General features: G+C 38.3%; 1 pseudogene; it reads left to right on the top strand.

Annotated features, from left to right (window-relative positions):
• The first annotated feature begins 2,665 nt into the window (after nt 1-2,665).
• Nucleotides 2,666-3,832, top strand: LOC141845969 (uncharacterized; annotated as a pseudogene).
• The last annotated feature ends 3,084 nt before the right edge of the window (nt 3,833-6,916 follow it).

Raw genomic sequence — 6,916 nt, 5'->3', positions numbered from 1 at the left:
GCTTAAAATTATTTTAAAAATATTTAATTAAGTTTAAAATTATTTAATTAATTTTGAAATTAGTTAAGTTTAAAATTAGTTTAATTATAATTAAAAATTAGTTTAATTAAAGTTAAAAAGTAGTTTGAAAATATTTAATTAGTTAATTAAATTTAAAATTTGTTTAAGTAAAATTATTATATTATATTATTTTCATTTTGAAGTAAAATTAATTAGGTTGGTTGGGTTGATTGAAAAATTATAATCTAATTCATCTCACCTGAGTTAAATAATCAAGCAGTTGATCCTATGAATATTGTGAGATGATTTTTTTCAATTTTATCTTTATTTATTGTTTGAGTATCTATATTTGATTAACCATAAGTTAGATTTAGGTTTAACTGTCAACCAATTAAGTCCACATTTCAAAAATCAGTTTCCAAGCAGTGGCGAGGCATAGAGACCTTCTTGGTTATCGAAGCAACGATCACATTCTTAGACAAAACTGATTTAGAAAATTATGACCTTAACCAATTTCTTAAGAAACCTTGGTCTAACTAGTCTAAGATATGGCGAGGTAGCTTTGGCTAGTTCAGTCTGGCTAAGTGAACCAAGGTACTCCTTACCCTACTTGACCACTTGAACCAAACCTCTCTAACGTACCGTCCTTTAGCAAAAGTGTGGAAGTGTGAGGTGTCTTGTAAGACATATATTGACAGACAAAGGGTATTTGACGAAGGATGATGGGGCTCAATAATTGCATCCGCTTCAGTCAGTATACAGTCCTTCTCTTGCCTATATAAGGTTAATCGAGTGAATTGGTTCAAGCAGACTTGAGCATTCCCAAGCTACTTGTTCCAAAATAAGAGTTCTAGTGAGCTTGTTGTTGTAATCTTACTTGAGGGGAAAATAAATTCCGAGCTTGTCTCGGGTTTGAATTTCCAATTATTTCCAAGTAAGCGATCCTTTTTGGTATCAAAGCTTGTTATTCATAAGCTCATGGTAGGCTAAAATCTAATTCAAGGCGAAGCAGGTAAGGGTTATTGTTGTACCACTCATTGGTTTCAAAGCTCAATTTGATTACTATGATCTGATTAAGCTTGTAGTTACCATACTTATCTCTGAAAAATCCTTGGAACTGTATTCTCCAAAAACTCCTGGACACAACCCCATAGGTTGGTACATAGGCTGGACCTAATAAGACCAGTGGCAAGGTGTGTATTGGGAGCGAAGTAGGTTAGTGTGGCACAGAGGCTGGACCTAATAAGCCCACTTTCAGGTATAGTTATTGGGGAAAGAAGTAAGAGGTAAAAGGATTAAAAACTTGTGTTCACGTCATTACTTAGTTAGCAAAGTTTTACGATAAGGCGAACGAGCTTATTATCCGATTGCAAAAGACTGTCGTGCATGTGAGCCTCCAAGAGGGAGCCATAGCCAGTCGGGTGAGCATGAAGGATTTATGAGTTCCTAAGCTGTAAGTAAAGTTGAGTTACTAGGCTAATGACGAAATCAATAGTGAGTGGTATGATAAGTCCAGAATGGTTAGCCTTGAATACCTTGATTTTGCAAGGGTAGCCAAACCAAAACACTCTGAAGTTGCCAATAATTTAGTAGTTGTTTATAAAAGAGTCTCTCTCTTATCAAAAGTCTCTTTAAAGCATTTCTATTCCCTAAGTGAGGAAAATCAGTCTTTAAGGAAGGAAGTAGCCTTGCTACGAAATTCACTTGAAAGACTAGAGGTGGAAGTAATTAATCAGAAACCCTTAACTTAAACTGAAGTAAGATCATTAGTGGTTGAATATCTAAGCAACCTAAGTTGGTCGAAGAAGAAGCCTTAAAGTTAACCAAAGAGCTGAGAAGCAGTATAAAGCAGGTTGAAAGCCTATTGCAGAAAGTAAAAGCAATCTGAGACGCCGAACTACTTAAAAGCAGTAACATCCACAGAATCTATTGAAGCCCTTGCTATAGGTTTTGCTAAGCCAGCAGACACTAAGAACACCTTTGACGACCAAAGGACTTTAATCAAATAGAATAATACTGTAATTTCTTTACTAATCCTTTTGAGCCAGCAGGTGCAAAAATTACAAGAACAGCTGCAGCAAGTCAAGAGGCAAATAGCCCCTTCCACTCCAACATCGTCCAAAGAGCTAGAAAGTTCTATAGACGAACTAACAAAGAAAATCAGTGGTTTAAATTTGGGAACAGAGCCAGCTATTCCCAAAAAGAAAGGAGCTATATTAATTTTCAAAAATCCCATTAATATTCTTGACCAAGCGAAGAAGAAAGCGAAATGAGTTCCACCAGGCCACCAGCAGTTTCAACCTCAATAGTAACGGTTCCAAGCACGGAAGGCCAGATCTGTAACTATAGGTAGAATCAAAGAAGATAATATAACTTTCAAAGAAGGATGATTCCAAGCCAAAGAAGATTCAGACAAACTATTGAAGGTCAATTAAGTCCGGAGGAGCAACTACAAGTTTCAAGATCTAGAAGAGCAAGTATGGTACCTCCTAAGGTACTTTATTCTGGCAGTTTCAGACCCTCACATCATAGGATTTACCAGCACTACTCGGAGGAAGATGTGCTTTGCGTTGGAAGTAACCAAATTGATTTACCACTAATCACAGAACAAAGTCAAAGAACTTTACAAGAGGCTGGTTTTCACCATGTACACATGGGCCTTGTAATGATCCAGGTTCATGCTCTTCCTAGAAGGGATACGGGAACTATGGTTCTCATAATCATGCGGGATACTAGCTGGAGGGGCGAAAGATCCATCATCACAACTATGGGAATGGATCTCACAACGGGAACCCAAATGGTGTATGTAATTCCTGGCCTCATGATGACAGTCGAAGATTTCGCTAACCATGTTGAAATCTCTATTCAAACGCATGGTTATGATGACTGGAAGGGAGGTTTAAGCAATATTCTCATAACAAGAATGATGGTAGGAAGCCTAACAATTATTAGCTTTACAAATTTTGCATACAAAATGCTGAATGTTACAGATTATCTGGCTAGTAAGAGAGTAATTGCCCTACCTGGTACAAGATTCACCACCGAAGAGCTCCAGCAACAGAGATGGGTATTATGGCCATCTACAAGAAGGAAACCTATGGCACCAACTAGGGTTCAGACAAGGACGCTTCTGGATGGAAGCATTTCACTACAATTTGAAGGGTATACACATGTCCAAGGACTTCAACCTACGAGGGTAACTGAAGAGGACATTGAAGCTTGCTCACCGGAGCAAGAAATTCTAGCGGTATTACTGGAGGAGCTGGAATATCTACAGATAGTCAAATTGCGGCCAGAAGCAACAATACCAACCAAGAAAACAACGGGGTCAGCAGGTTATGATTTAATAATTTGTGAAGATATTGATATTGGTGCAGGAGATGGAGTCCTGATCCCAATTGGCCTAGCTATTGCGATACCACAAGGCCTCTATGGAAGGATTGCCCCAAAATCTGGTATTTCATGGAAAAAGGGCATACATATAGGCGCTGGAGTAATTGATAGCGATTATCAAGGTGAGGTGTAAATTCTTGTTTTTAATCTAACATTTGAAGTGATCACTCTCAAAAAAGGAGAAGCTGTTGCACAACTAATTCTGGAGCAAATCGCTACACCTGAGGTCATGGAGGTCGAGGAGCTTGATGAGACCTTAAGAGGACATGGGGGATTTGGATCCACCAATATTACGGTGGAAACCTCACAAGGAGAAGTGCAACTGGGGACTCTCATGTGGGAAACCCTAATGGATCGACTACTGCCCAAAATCCAACATGAAGGATTTCCTGAGTCATCCACATCCGGGAAGAACTACACAACGTTAGCTGATTTATGAGATCGACATTGGACTAATCTACGGGAAGAATATTTCACCCCACATGTACCTGGCCGAAGAACTTCGCTAGAAGAATGGGAAACTAGACGATTGAAGCAGCTATTTTTCAAATCTCAAGATTATTCTGAGTCACTTAATATAATGACTTCTGATGATGAAGAGGATGACGCCTGGGATACCCTAGGAATGTCTAGCGGTAAATTCGATTATATGGTCAAATATAACCCCCCAAAGTATATTGATTATATTCCTGCAACAAAACCATCCTGGGGAGATGAAGAGGATGAGCAGGACTGTGTGGTTCTTGATAGTCCCTCACTTGATCAAGAATGGGTCAACCTATTCTACACGAAAAGTGGTGGTATGACTTCTGATGATTTTAATTCTGATATTTTTATTCTGCTAATGATGATAGTGAAGACGATGAAGGAGAACAGCACACTGTGGTTGTGATAGAAGAAGGGATGGAACTTGATTATCTATAAGATGGTGGTTTTAGCGTCTTCATCCTCCTCCATCTCAAATTATAATCCACCAGAGGACACCATGATGGGTCCCCCGCAATATGCACCGACAACTGAAAGGCCCTCTACATCTAATCCATATAATAGCAATTTCATTGGGTCACGTATTGGGAGACTTAGAAGTGGGTAAAACAATGAACAATGGCAATTACCCTCTGCTCAACAGCAAACAAGTGCACTTTTAGTACTCCCTGACAACATTGGTTTATATCATGATATAATTTTCAAGTGAGAGTCTATTACAACAAATGTAGTGGATTCAAAAATCTGGGCTGATAAAAGAACTAAAATCCAGTTTATAGAGAATCTTCTGGGTGAAATCGAGAAGAAAACCTTTATATAGTGGCGCATGATGTATCGAGACCAGTACGACAAGATGATCAGTTCTGCAGATGAAACGGAAAATGTTTTATCCCAAATCAAAAGGATTATAACACTAGAAGACCTTGCGACTGGTTCAACGGCTGAGCAAAACCAGACATATCTAGACTTGGAGAGGTTGGTATGTACTAGCACCAGGGAGATAGTTTCTTATATGAATTAATATAAAGAGTTGGCTGCTAAAAGGGGGAGAATGTTTATTAATGATGAATTGTCTAGCAAGTTTTATAGGAAGATGCCTCCATTAATTGGAAGTTACCTGGAGCAAAAGTTCCAAAAAAAATTTAGAGGCAACACCATTAGAGTATTTCCAAGAATTCATCATGCCTATCAAGAGCTCACTGAAATGTGTAAGCAAGCATCTCTCCAACGTAGCCTAAAGGATTTACAATTTTGTGCGCAGATACCAGTTCCTGGCTATTATCAAGGCCCAAGGAAGAAGTATGGGCTAAGGAAAGCTTCCTCCTACAAAGAGAAACCACACAAATCCCACGTACGGGTAATCAGGAAGAAGTACCAGCATGACAGATCCAGGATCAGAAAATGCAAATGTTATATTTGCGGAGAAGAAGGGCATTTCGCAAGGGAATGCCGCAATAAACTTGGTAACAAAGAAAGGATTGCAATGTTTGAAGAATTAGATCTATCGGAAGACTATGATGTTGTCTCTATAGATCCTGAAGAATCAGATAGTGATGATATATGCAGCATGTATGAGGGAGAAATGGGAACAGATCAGCATTGCAATTCAATAACAAGTAGTTTGCCATTAAAAGAAGCATTGTTTGTACTAATGGGAGATGATAATGGTTGGCAAGTTCAAGTAGAAATTCCAAAAGAGTAGGCATTATGTCATCATAGCTGGAACATAAATCAAGAAATTAGTACCATGCTAATCAAGTGCAAATTCTGCGGAAGGGAAACAAGCCAAAGGTCAAGATTAAACTGCACCACATGTAGTTTAACCTCATGTGCCCCATGTGCAGACTATTACTTAAAGATCGAAGTCCCTACTGCACCTCCTAAACCAGGCCAGTATAATGAGAAGATTTTAGTTCATGAACTAATTGAATATATAGAGTTTCTATTAGCAAAAAACAGAAGATTGCAAGTAGAAATTGATAAGCTAAAGTCAAGAGTAACTGATGAGCTATCCTAGTAATTACAAGAAGATTTAAGAAATCTAACGATTGAGGATTTGCAGAAAAGCAAGGAGCAGATTGATTTTTTAGAAGAACAGACAATCTCAAAGGCCGTTGAAGGGCAGTACCACCCCAGAAGGATGATTAACAGACTGTATAATATGGTGGTAAAATTTAAAATTCCCAATATAACTCCATTTTCTATAAATGCAATCCTTGACATAGGGGCAACGTCTTGTTGTGTGGACAAAAGGCCTGTTCCTGCCCAAGCATTAGAAGAGAATGCATATATGGTGATGATTAATGGTGTAAATTCGAAGCAAGCAGCTAATTGGAAGCTAAAGCTAGCCAAATGGTTATTGGAGAGAACAAGTTCAGGATTCCTTTTACTTACTCCTTTGAGATGACACTTGGTGAAGGGATTCAGATGGTAATACTGTCACTTTTTACAAAAATATTACCTCAATTGCCACTAATCAAACTGCAGCACCGGCTATAGAAGAATTAAACAAGGAAGAAACATAATACCTGGAAATATAGGAAAAAGTATTTTGCGCAGGTATGCCATCAAATTCTAATATTCTGAATAAGCATAGGCAACTATTGACAAGACTCAGGGAGCAAGGCTTATTAGGGGAGGATCCACTTAAGCACTGGGTAAGAAATACGATTTTATGCAAAATTGATATCATTAATCTTGATATTACGATACAGGACAAGCCCTTATCCCATGTGACTCCTGCACTAAAGCCTTTGAGCACCATGTTGAAGCATTACTCCAACTGAGGGTTATTTGTCCAAGTAAGAGCAGGCACAGGACCATAGCCATGATTATGCAGTCTGGCACCAGCATTGACCCTATCATTGGCAAAGAGATCAAGGGGAAGGAGAGAATGGTCTTAAATTATAAGGTCTTAAATGACAACACTTATAAAGACCAGTATAGTCTTCCCAGGTTTAATACTATTTTGAAGAACGTAGGCAACTCAAAAATAAATTCTAAGTTTGATCTTAAATCAGGATTTCATCAAATTGCC

This window comes from Curcuma longa, chromosome 15 (assembly GCF_044706935.1).
Source record: "Curcuma longa cultivar G26 ecotype Majalengka, Jawa Barat chromosome 15, ITB_CL_G26_1.1, whole genome shotgun sequence".
NCBI lineage: Eukaryota > Viridiplantae > Streptophyta > Magnoliopsida > Zingiberales > Zingiberaceae > Curcuma > Curcuma longa.
Note: the sequence above shows the minus strand (reverse complement) of the source record. Positions and strands in the feature narration are given on the sequence as shown.